At 43.1% G+C, this 13,228-nt stretch overlaps 1 protein-coding gene and 1 long non-coding RNA gene across 3 annotated transcripts in view; both read left to right on the top strand.

The window, feature by feature from the left end:
- Positions 1-5,477: 5,477 nt before the first annotated feature.
- LOC309703699 lies at positions 5,478-11,360 on the top strand. Of its 2 annotated transcripts, XR_014275948.1 has the most exons (3): positions 5,499-5,672; positions 10,701-10,754; positions 10,870-11,360. It is a non-coding gene; the product is annotated as an uncharacterized lncRNA (long non-coding RNA). The 2 variants fall into 2 exon arrangements; XR_014275947.1 differs by lacking the exon at positions 10,701-10,754 and having other exon boundaries at positions 5,478-5,672.
- A 1,689-nt stretch (positions 11,361-13,049) lies between these two features.
- The window catches only part of LOC309703213 (CST complex subunit CTC1-like), a 21,014-nt gene continuing 20,835 nt past the window's right edge, over positions 13,050-13,228 (top strand). The window contains exon 1 of the mRNA XM_082527925.1: positions 13,050-13,228. This exon is cut by the window's right edge and continues 324 nt beyond it. The gene's annotated coding sequence lies outside the window, so the exon portion shown is untranslated.

Raw genomic sequence — 13,228 nt, forward strand, 5'->3', positions numbered from 1 at the left:
TCCACTTCTGCGAGGACAGCATTGTGCCATCACGCACCAGGGTGAGTTATAACAGTGACAAACCCTGGTTTACTCTTAAACTCAAACAGCTGTGGCTGGAAAAGAGACAGGGACAGAGAGGCCAAGTACAGGTTCAGTAAAGAAGTGGACATTGCTAAACACCAGCACTCTGACAAGATGCAGCAGCAGATCTCAGAGAACGACTCTGCCGACAACTTCTTCTTGGCCAACACCGTCAACGACTTTTACTGCCCTTTTTATGAGCCATCAAGCAGCCTTCATACCTCCACCAGCCCCAACAATAGAGACACCTCGGACACTAATTTTTGATTAAAGTGTTGTCTTGCAGTATGTTTCGCACTAAGTACCACAGCAATTCCCTAATGTTGTAAATCTGCTCAATGTTTGGCAATAAAACCCTTTTCTGATTCTGATCCCGAAGGAAATTATGTAACAGCTGTTGACAGAGGAAGATCAAAGCTTCTTTAAACTGTGTGAACCTCAAAAAGCTAGCAGAGGGTCTGCTCTTCATCCACCAGCTCCTCTTCACCATGTTTTACCACCAGAGGAATTTGGGTTTTTATTTTTTCCTTTCTGTGGAACTCGTCAGACGTCCTGTAGGAGCAGACAGAGGAGCATCAGATGTATCCAGTCTGGTCTCATATTGACACACATGTAACATCACATGGTCCAGTTTCACAAAGAGAAGTGAACAATCAGCTGCATGGGAGATGTTTGGTAAATTTCATGTTTTTTAGGGTGCTGAATCCAAAAGTTATGTCAATTTCTCTCCATCATGTACAGTGTTTTTGCAAAACATGAGGAGTTTCCATCAAAAACAGCAACGATAAAATAAAGGACCCATATTTTATTACAATTAACTATGTATCATTGTTCTGCGATTCCTCAACTCCTGCTATGAACAAAATAAACCTGTTGAAACATGATCATTGCTCATCTGATCATCCTTACACTTTCTATTTTTATGTCTCTTGAGTCTCTATCTTAGAAATACTTGAATTAATGTAAGAAATCATTATTGGATATGGTTTTCTGACTCAAATATAGAACAGCAGATTTCAGCTTGAAAAAACTTTATTACACTAAAAACATGAGTTTTGCCAGACAACCTGATGAGATGGCATTTTTAAATACTTTTTCCCAGTTTCAGTGAGAAAAAATCTATAAGAAACAGTAAATCAGTCCAGCAGTACTGGAGGAGGTCCAGAGGTGCACAAGGAGGCCACCTTAAAGATCTGACACATTTAAATCAGGTCTGGTTTTATTTCCATCATCCTTTAAGGAAGGTTTGGATTTGTTATGTCACTGTGATATTCACATCATGTCAGTCACCTCCACACTGAACACTTCACACCAGCTTTAACAACAGACAAAGAACAAGAGGAACAGAGAGAAGGAGGGAGGAAGAGGACATGATTCAGAGGAAGGACAAAGGAGAAGGGAAGGGACAAAATGCATAGAATTAAGGCCGCAGTTAGCCTGCGACTTTTGCATCCCCCAATTTTGGGGCAGGAATTGGCCGGGGTTTAGTAGTCTGTTGGGGCATTACGTGGGGATGCGTGTACTGCCCCAGGGGTGGAGAGTGGGTCATGCCATTCAAGGCAGCATTTTTGCAGAAGAAAGCTCTCTGTGGGGAGCCATTGCTCCCCACTCCTAACTTTTCACTCCCATTTGTCCTGCAGACTTCGAGGGCTAGGGGCCGTTTCGTCCCAGCCAGTGCTCTATATTAGCCTTTCTCTCACATATGTAGCATGAGAGAAGGTATAACACTGTAGAAAAGGAGTGCCTGGCTATTCAGTGGGTGGTGCCGGGGAGACAGGTAAGGCCACAGGTGGAGGCATTTAGACTTCTCACAGTCTCTTCTTTTTATAGTGAAGCAAGAGAATATACAGTGGGGCAAAAAAGGTTCTGTGTTATTGTTTGCCATCAGTCTGACTGTGGCATATTCAGTGTTGTGTTATCAGGGGTTCTTCCAAAAGTGCAGTATTCATTCCTTGGTTCTGTCCGTGTTGAGGATGAGGTGAAGAAGCTTCTGTGATGAAAAGAAACTCAAAGAAGTCCAGACGCTTTTCTCTCCAAGCTCCTCAGACTACTGACGCTTGTTTCTCTCTTTGTAAAATGACATTTAAAGTGAATTTTGAATCAAATGTTTCTCTTCTTTCTCCCTCAGAGTGCAGACATGTCTGCTGCCAGCAATCTGCGATCTGAAGATCAGTTTCTGTGCTCCATCTGTCTGGATGTGTTCACTGATCCAGTCTCTACACCATGTGGACACAACTTCTGCAAAACCTGCATCAGTCAGCACTGGGACATGAATCAGAGCTGTCAGTGTCCCATGTGTAAAGAGACTTTCTACACTCGACCTCAGCTGAGGGTCAACACCTTCATCTCTGAGATGGTTGCTCAGTTCAGACGTGAAGCTCAGCAGAAAGCCAGCAGCAGCAGCTCAGAGCAACAAGCTGCCAAACCAGGAGAAGTTCCCTGTGGACTTTTTGGTCGACTCCTTTGCTGTCTTTTACTTACTTACTTAATTAATTAAGAACTAATTTGTGCTGTGTGTGTGTGTGTGTGTGTGTGTGTGTGTGTGTGTGTGTGTGTGTGTGTGTGTGTGTGTGTGTGTGTGTGCGTGCTGTCATTCACTTGCAGGTGTTTGTACCATTAAGCTGTAATAACAAGAACAATAAATAAGAGATTAGGAACAATATTGAATCTATATATATATAATATAATAAATAATATATATAATTATATATATTATATATAACAATAAAAAATGCTATGATTCACATAAATAAAAATAAAATGTATGATGGATGAAACCTTATCAAGGCTCTCAGCGCCTCCTTTGTTCTTGTTGTAGTCCTGGATCATCAGAGGCTTCCTGTCCTCTGTGGTGCTGACAGCGGCGTCTTTGTGTAGGACGACAAGATGTCAGGATGACATTTCTATTCTTCTTGGGAACTTATGACACAAGAGTGTGTGTGTCAGTGAAAGCACATTTGGATGAGAGTCCTTCCTCTGGTTGATACCAGCTGAGGGGGAAGTTCAGGCTTGTTCTTCCTCACTGTCCCTACCATGGTGAGCTTTCTTTTCAGCAGCTCCTGACCACCTGTCTCCTGAAGCACCGTGCACTTGTGGATTACCAGCTTCTGCAGTCTTTTCCTCAACACTAACCCTCATATAGTGTGAATGATGTTGTGAAGCTGGTTAGGGTTTAGAATGTACGTGGTTAATGATGTGCTTTTGAACACACCATGTGTGAAATAGTCCCATGTGACCCCGTGGGGAGCTGTTTATCTTGTGCCTTGTTTCTCTCCTGTTCCCACCAGTGTTTTTCCCTCTGAAGAACTGGTAACCAGTGTGAAACGTCAGGGATGCTCGATCAGACCAGTGAGAGCAAACAAACCCAGCCCTCCCAGCTTATGGTTTAATCTTTATTGGGGGAGAAAACTTTTTAAGCCCTAATTTTGACAGGGAGTAGTCTTTGAAGCCTTTTCTGGATCCTCAGAGGGGATGAAGGAGGCAGAGGAGGAAGCAGAGATCGGTCTGTGTTTCATTGTAAGATAGAGACCTGGACCATTCTGGGAATGACAGCCGACTTTGGCCCATCGGTGGAGGATCTCATGAAGAGAGAGGGCAGGGAGAAGGACAGTGTTTCATCGATAACAGCTCCAACACCTACAGTGTATATAATATATACATCAAAGTATATTTGCTATACTTAATGTATATAACATCATGTTCTTCTGTCCCCTTTCCACAGTGCAGGAGCGTGTCAGGATAGATTTCACTGCGTGTTGTATTTGTATAACTGTGCATGTGACAAATAAAGAAACTTGACTCTAATCAGCACAAACGAGGCTCTGACACATGGATTGTTTTTATAGTTTATTTAGAAGGATTAACCCCAAAATGTGAAAACAAGACCATCAACAGGCAAGACAGAGCTGACAATGTTACTGATGTCTGTCTGTAAATAAAGGGTGAGTGGAAACTAAAACTGGGGTTGGGAAACTTGCTGTGATCACTAACAGCTGCACGAGTTCTGGAGTCACCAATAAAACAAAAAGTATAAAAAAGGTTTAGCAAGCTCAGCATTACATAGATAAGGGATTAGGTGGGGATACTTTCAATGCAAACCCAGGATGAGAGCACGAGGTGAGGCAGAGGAGGAGCAGGGAAGTGATGAAGGAGGACCAAAAGGATTCTTCTGTATCTTTGGGTTTGCAGCAATAAGCAGGTGGATTTTTAATGTTTCTAACTGTTTGCACAGTTTCCGTGCTGTTATTCTTTAGCTTTGGGGCCGTTTTATAATAGTTTTGTCTGAGGTGTTTAAGCTTCTATTTGTTCATCCACAATATTGTTTAGCTGATTCTATACGAGCTCGTTCCAGTTCTTTCAGTCAGTCTGTTGCTTCTCTCCCGATCATTTTCCCTGTTCCTCATAAATCCCAAGGGTGGGGCCCGTGGGTCCATGTTAGAGTCTGGACACATTTCCACCCTGAAAAGAAGAAATGACATTCAGTTACCTTTGTGTGCAGCAGAAATGCCTCCTGGGTGCACTGGAGATAGAAAAGCACATTCCTCACTTATTTTAAAGCTAATGCATTCAACAGCATTTCTATAAAATCAGACCTGATTTTTATTCCATCATATTAAGCCCATCTCTCAGCATAAACATTACTGTCATGGGTTACTTTGATAACTCCAAACTACAGGAGGTCAGAGGTCGTTAGAAGCTCCCTGGCTGTGAAGAGGCAGGAGGCGAGCTGTAGGAAACCCTTTGACGGCTGATGAGGAATTGTAAATGCTTTTTGTTGGAAGACGGCAGCTCGTGAAAGGCAAATGTGCAATGCTTTTGTGCTGTGTGAACGACCATCGTTGAACATCTATAATCCAGTTTTAAGATCCCTTTTTGTCAGGTGTGACTGCACTTAAAGAGGCCTGGAGGCCTTTTCAGAGGCGTCTCTCTTCGTGCATGAGAGACAAAGGTGCCACCCTGTCTGCTGGCTTTGTTATCTTCACACCTCGGCTCATATGATTAGGTAGAGGATGATTAGGGGTCCATGACCCTCTTGGGGACTCTCCCATATGGCTAAATGTGGGACTCTCCATCAGCAGCTCCTTACACTATGCTGAGCTGGATGACTGAGAACCGACATACTTCCAGGTGAATGTAACGCTACGGAGAAACTACAGCGAGAGTAAACCTGCTAACTTTGGTGTTTTTTCAAGTATCGGGTAATTTTATATGTGACTTTTTCTATCAGGTGAACAAACTGTGCATGCATATTCACGCTAAAGTTAAATGCAGAGAAAGCGCAGAGTCTCTGCTTTCAGAAACAATTGGATTAGTTTCAATTGAGCGAACGGTTCAAACGTTACAGTGATTTAAAAACGTTGCAGAAACCTGTTGGATTGTGAGTTTCAGGCATTAAATGCAATTCTACATCCGGACACTAGAGGGCGCAGAGCGCGATGGTGGTACCGAGCAGTGTTTTGGGGCGCAGAAGAAGAATTTCACAGAAAGAACTTCCTGTTGTGAAGCTAACGCCAGCACAGCATGTGTGTCGTTTGTGTTCACGGTTTACAGAAGATTATTGTGTTTTCGTCTACTTGTTACCCAGGCTGACAGCAGCTTCACTGCCTCAGGTTAGTAAACATTACAATGAATGTGCACGGCGCACCTCACAGTACAGGCTGTTGTTCGGTCATTCGCACATCAGGATGCGGGTCATTGTGTGTACACTGTGGCTTTAGGCTGCAGGTTGATGGATGCTAATGCTAGCGACTTGGCTAATGCAGAATACAGTGGAGCCCCGACTTACGAAAAGTTCAAGTTACGAAGGCACTGAACGGCAATACTTCTGCCCGTGTTACGGCAAAATGCCCGCGTAACGAAATCCGCTGGCTCTGATTGGCTGAGCCTTCAATGCCCACAGTGCCTTCCAAATCATGTGACAACCCCTTGGCTTCCGTACTTGCTGTCACTACCCGATCCGTACCGGAAACCCGATCGGTACCCTTTGCCAACATTGCGACATTCAATATATTTGAATGATACGGTTAGCGCCCAGTTAGCTCCTAGCATTTCTCAGCAGCTCTGCCTCCTTTTCGACTACCAGGACATTTAAACAATGAATAATCCGTATCCGCAACAAATTTTTGCTTTTCTCCTCAACAGAAAGCGTTCCCCGATTGAACAACAGCGCCGTAAAATAAGAAGAATGGTGCCTAATGACAGAGTTAATAATACAGACTTTATAATATGTCACGTGAAGATTCAGCAGCCAGATGAAGTGTTTACTGGCAATTGACAGTGATAGCAGACATTATCATCACTTTTCCAACAATCCTCTCCACACAGACAAGCATAAACACACTCGATTATCACTAAATCAAATTTAACACACGTTTGTAATGACGCTAATTCAGTTTACAATAGGGTTCATTCGCTCAGTCAGCAGGTGGCGGTATCCTCGTACACTGGGGAGTACACTGCCATTAAAGGAACAGAAGAAGAAGAAAACCCCTGCACATGCGCGGTACGGATCGGGTAGAACCGATTTGTACGGTCTGACTTTGCACATGCGCAGTAAGGATCGGGAGTCCCGATCCGTCACTATCTTTTAATTTTTTTATTTTTGTCTACATTATATTAAATGTTTCATTAGCGGAAACATGTTAAGAGATACTTGTTATTCTTAACATCTTAACAGATACTCTGACCTGTAACTATCGTAAAATGCTTCGACCGGAAGTAGACACCTTTCGCGCATGCGGGGTACCGATCGGGTTTCCGGTACGGATCGGGTAGTGACACCTGCGCTTCGCTGTTCCACTTGAACCACGCAGCTAGCAAAATGAAGCGTAAAGTAGGGCTGGGTATCGTCACTGATTTCTAGAATCGATTCAATTCCGATTCACAAGGTCCCGAATCGATTCGATTTAGTTCGATTCGATTTAAATCTGGGAAATTTTGACAGTCAGAAATATAATTCAGATCAGTACATTTACATATTTTTGTATCAATAAAAAGGAAGCTGACACACTTTATCACAGGTGTGAGCGTCACAGCAGAGGCCTTTGTGTCAAAGTAGCTGAGGATAAAACACAGAAAAACATGAAGGTGATTTTCCTGTTCTGGGATTTTATAAAAATATTCTGCAGTACATCAAAAACGAAAGAAAACCATTAATCAACATATGAACATTACCTCTGAAGTTACAGCGGTTTTATTAGAGACACGGTTAAGCGTTTTGCATTTTGAATAATTTTAAAAAGTTTAAATTTGTTCAGTATTGAACGGCAGAAATGAGGTTTTCTTTTCGGAAGAATGTAAAAGGGAAAAAAACAGCGGCCGACAGCGCTGTAAGCAACAGTAGACTTGTGCGTAACAAGCAAGCGAATAATGAAGAAAGGGAAACTGTTCCTGAAGTATAGAGAGAGAGAGAGAGAGAGCTGTGCATCGCGATGGAAGCAAAACAGTAAAAGTGAATTCATGACAATGTTTATGTGAAGCGTTTGGATCTTCTTTTGCTGCTGGTTCGGTCAATATTGTTTGGAGAGAGATCAAACTAACAGCTTTAGAATCAGCGCATAAAGGGCGTGAACACAAAGCGCGGACCCGCCGACAGATCAGAATCAGCGAGCTGTCGGCTTTCAGCCCCGACCGTGAGAAAGGCGCCATCTAACTGATTCTGATCCGCGGGTCGCGCTGTGTGTTTAAGTCTATGTGCAGAATCCGTGTACCTGCTCTCATTTACTGTCTTAGCTGTTTGGTGGTTCTTGAAATTTTGTGAGATGTCACCTGAGATTCTGGCATTTCGGGCAAAATAAATTTATATTAAAAATCGATTCAGGATTTTAATGAATCGATTTTACGTTATCCAAGCCAGAATCGATTTTAATCGATGAATCGATTATAAAAACCCAGCCCTAGCGTAAAGTACTCTCGATGAAAACAAAGAGAGAAATTATTGATAAATATGAGCGAGGTGTGAAACTTTGTGCTGTTGCACGCGAGTATGGCCGAAATCCTTCGACCATAGGAACAATTCTAAAACAAAAAGAAGTCATCAAAGCAGGTAAACCTTCAAAGGGCACCACCATCATGTCCAAAAGGAGGACCCCCATACACGACGAGATGGAAAGGCTTCTCCTTGTTTGGATTAAAGACAAGGGAGAGACTGGCAATACCCCCACAGAGACTGTCATTTGCGAGAAGACGTCCTCAATTTATAATGATTTAGTAAGTAAGGCAGCTTCCGATGAGCAGCCAACGGCATCGACGTCCTCGCAGGAGGCACCCCTAACCTCCCCAGAGTTCAGGGCATCGCATGGGTGGTTTTATCGGTTCAAGAAGAGGACTGGCAACCACTCCGTTGTGCGTCACGGCGAGGCAGCAAGTTCCAATCACAAGGCTGCCGAAGAATTTGTTAAAAAATTTGAACTTATAAATCAAGAAGGCTACATCCCCCAGCAGGTATTCAACTGTGACGAGACTGGCCTCTTCTGGAAAAAGATGCCGCGGCGTACGTACATCACCGCGGAGGAAATAAAGATGCCAGGCCACAAGCCCATGAAGGACCGTCTCCACCCTCGCCCTGTGTGCTAATGCCAGTGGGACTGTAAGGTCAAGCCACTCCTAGTGTACCACTCAGAAAATCTGCGTGCCTTCAAGAAACACAAAATTTTAAAGGAGAGGCTCGAGGTTATGTGGAGGTCCAACCCCAAGGCCTGGGTGACCCGACAGTTCTTTGTCGAATGGGTCAACTTGGTTTTTGGCCCTGCTGTCAAGAAGTTCCTCGAGGAGAACGAGCTCCCCATGAAGTGCCCTCTGATCATCGATAACGCCCACCCCTCTGGCCTCGAGGACGATATCCTGGAGGAGTTCTCGTTCATCAAGGTTCTCTTCCTCCCTCCCAACACGACCCCTCTCCTCCAGCCCATGGACCAGCAAGTGACCTCTAATTTAAAGAGACTGTACACGAAACACATGTTCAAACGGTGTTCGGACATAACAGAGAGTACGCAGCTCAGCCTCAGGGAGTTTTGGAAATATCATTTCGACATCGTTGCATGCCTCAAGTTGATTTCTTTGGCATGGCGGGAGGTGAGTCGTCGAATGCTAAATTCTGCTTGGAGGAAGCTGTGGCCTGATGCTGTTGCCGCTCGAGATTTTGAAGGCTTTGAGGGGGAACCTCAACCTGAAGTCAAGGTTGAGGAGATCGTAAATCTCGGCACCGCCCTGGGACTGTAGGTTGACGAGGAGGATATAAACGACCTTGTACATGAACATCGAGAGGAGCTGTCAACGGCAGAGCTGCAAGAGTTGGAGGCGATGCTGCACTCATCAGTACAGCAACAATTCAGCGAGGAGGAGGCCGTCATACCATCGGCCGATATCAAGGACAATCACCCTGAAAAGAACTTTACCGCTCATGCTATAGAGCATTTTGGTGACATCTCCCACTTCAGATCCATTTTGAAAAGTAGACAGAGACAGACGTCGTTGGATAGATTTTTCACAAAGAGGCCAGCAACAAGTCAACCTTCAGGTGAAAGTGTGCCTACATGCAGCATATGTATGCATGCATACAGCTGACACATATATACACTTATTCCTCTAATTTTGAGTTATTGGTAATGTTTTTACCCAAATGCGATACTTCTTAAAATACAAGCAGACATTACAAAGAAAGCTGAAGTGTTACTAATTGTGTAAAAATGTCTGAATTGTTTTTTGTTGCCTTTCTTTTTTACTTGTAGTGTTTTAGATGTCAGGGCTGTTGGTGGATTAAAACTTTTTGTTAATAAAAATAATGTTCTCTCTGGTCTTTAATGTGCACTTCAGTGTCTGTTGCACTACCTCCTGATGTTTAAAGCCTGATTAATCTTTGAATTAAAAAATCAACAACTTTACACCTTAATGTTATGCCAGTTTCCCCCGTGGTGGTGCTGTATGTATGCATGCATACGTATGCTTTCTTCAGCCTCCACCACCTCCGCCACCAAGAACTCCGTCTCCAGCCAGCATCTAAGCACTCAAAAGGCGCGATGGCTGCTTCGATTTACGAAAAACCGTCGGGAACAGATTAATTTCGTAAGTCGGGGTTCCACTGCAGTGTGTTGCTGTGACATTTGTGAGGTTCCCTCAGACACACTCCGCCAGTCTTGTTGCTGTTAACAACAAAATATTAAAAAATCCACCATCTGTTCCACCGTCACCAGTTAATCTGGAACACCGGGTGATTTAACACTACTCTGTGTTCATACTTGGAAGTATTAGCATGTTATTGACTTGGATACTATATTGTTTTAAGCCTTTGTGAATGTTTGTTCATTTTAAAGTGAAAACGCCATCTGCTTTTGGCACAAAACTATCGAATTTGCAGCTTCGGTTAAGTGGGATGGTTTGTCAGACATCACTGTAACATCATCCTACGGTAGGACCGTTTGTCAAACAGTGGTTACATGATGTCTGGAGACTTTCTGGTTCAGTTTTGTTTGTTTAGCAACTTCTGCTCATTTACGTAACTGCTGTTTTAGTCATGGCTTGTTTTCTTTGCGTTTGCTGGTTGTAGAAATGGTTTCTATGAAGCGTTTCTTTTAGCTGAACGAACTGCTCGTGTGCGTGCATGTTTTATACATGTGCTAAAGTTAAATGTCTTTGTGCAGAACATTGTGTGCTTTGGAGAAACAGCAGAGGATCAACAAAGGTTCAGTTTTAAAGTAGGTACTGCTCTGTGTCCAGTGTAGCGACATAGCTAGCTTTGCATCATACCGAGACACGCTACTGGTGCTATAAAGTGATGTGCAGAGTTTGTCTCTCTCTTTGTATTTGCAGTCCAAACAACATGGAGAAAAACATTGTGTACTGCCTGCTGTGCAACAAGCCCCAGCTGTTCATTTGGAATCACCTGAGCGGAGTGTGCCTGAAACACGGCACAGCACAGGAGAGGGAGCAAGAAGCTTCCAGAGCTAAAGCCTCCCAGAAGCTGTTTTCCAGGGAAGGTCGACTCTGGAGCTTCTCGGAGCTGCAGGAGTTTTGCAAGGACGCAACATCTTGCACCAAACTCTGCAGTCGTCTTCAGAGTCGTGGCTTTATCATCACAGACACTCCCCAAACCTGCCCAACACAGAGGTCTGATGAGCTTGTTGCCACTCTGGCCAGTCCAGCTGTGGCTCCGGTTGACTCGGTCCATCCCTGATGGAGTCTCCCATAAATCCTTTGGCTGGACATTTGACTTGTCTTTATTTTTCCTTTGTTTGATGCTTTGCTTGGCTTTTGTTGTGTCTGACCTTTTCTGATTAAAAACAAATTGAGCTCACAGGACACCATGTTGCCTCAGCTGATGCAGTCCTCTTTGCAATAATGTTTATTTCCAAAGGAATTTCTAGAAATTCAGAACAGTAAAATTCACAGAATGAATTAGAAGATAACTCTTATGTAGTTAAACTAAAATCCTCTATGGGGGTTAGTATATAAACTCTTAACACCTAGTTAGCATGAATAAGTGTTGAATGATCAACTCCAGACAGATTTGGTATTCAACACTAAGTCAGAGTTAACGTTCCAACTCTCCAATAAGAGTTAAATTAACTTATAAAGACACTTTAAAAGAGCTGAAATCAAATCTGACAGTCTTCATTTGGACATGTTGGATTTGCTGTGTGGTAAGGCACCTGGGCCAGATGGCTTTCTGACTTTACAAAACCTTCCCAGAAGAAAGAATAATTCCACTTTTTAACATGTATGTAGAAGCATATCACACGGAGGCTCTCCACCCACTGTGAGACAGGCAGTGAGTACTGAGAAACCTGCTAAACCTGCAGAACACTCATCATTTAGAGTCTGACGGGGGTTGACACTAAAATACTTTAAATGTTTAGCATGAAGATCAGAGCCTTGGATCCCACATTTGATTCGCTTTGTACCAAAGCATCAAGGGTTTCACAATATAAGAAGGGTTCTCATATAATTCATGAGAGATGTGATGCTAACGATGCAGCTTTATTATCACTGGACGCTCGTCAGGCCTCGGACAGAATAGACTGGTCAGATTTATTTAACCTTCTCCCAAGATATGGATTTGGAAATCATTTTCTCAGATGGGTTCAACTTAACCCGTCACATTGGAGTGTTCCACTCATCAGGGGTGCCCGTTATCTCCAATGCTATTCATTCTGACTATGGAACCTCTGGTGATGACACTTACAATGAGAGCTGTACTATTTGGTTTCCAGTTAGGAGATCGAGAGCAGAGATTGGCCCTAGGCCCTAGACTGGCTGTCTGTTAGCAAAGTTGCAAAATTAATGCTACAAATGGAGCTATTTAGACGATTTTCTGGCTATAAATGATTCAAAATCCTCCTCCGTCCTATTCCTGAACAAGGATGAAAGGTTATGCAGAGTTTTTATATTGAGTCACGTCCTCTGCCTCCTCCAAAAGAATCCTTTCAGAAGTTAAACGATATCTTTAATTGGTTAATTTGGAATAACAAAGGTCCTAGATGAAGACTTGGCTTGTTGTACCTGCCATATGAAAGAGGGGGTTACAATTCTCTGATCTTAAACTGTATCACTGGTCAGCACAGGTGCGCTCAGCCACGCTCTATTTTTCCACTGAGACACCTGCAGCCTGGATAAAAACTGAACAAAAAACGGTGACAAACCTTCAGTTTGATCTGCATCTATGCTCTGCAAGCTCAAAAAATAAAAAAATAAAATTATATATATATATATATATATATATATATATATATATATATATATATATATATATATATATATATAATTTTATTTTATTTTAAAGTTTCCACTTGACAGAAATGTGTTTTTGTTTGAGATTCCCGAGGTTCGCACGGTGTCATCCTCCTGAAAAGGAAACACCTTGTGGCGTCAGGTGAGCTGCAAAAGGTGCTGTCAGTCACATGACCCTGAGCCTCAGCAGGAAGTCTGACCCCTTCATAATAAAAGCATGTTCTTCACCTGCACTAATCAGGCTGAGAACACGCTGGGCTGGAGTCACGTGATCGACTTGTAGTTCAAACACAGCTGTTTCCTTTCCTGAGTTCTTATCACATCTCCTAAACACATTTCCTCCACCTCAGAACGTTTCTATCAAGGAAAAGTGCTTAGGAAAGGAGGTAGGAGACCACTGAGTGTATGTGAACGTGAAGGGCTTTTATTGTGAAATGCAGGG

The sequence above is a fragment of the Aulonocara stuartgranti genome, assembly GCF_965226115.1.
Source record: "Aulonocara stuartgranti genome assembly, chromosome: 3".
Taxonomy (NCBI): domain Eukaryota; kingdom Metazoa; phylum Chordata; class Actinopteri; order Cichliformes; family Cichlidae; genus Aulonocara; species Aulonocara stuartgranti.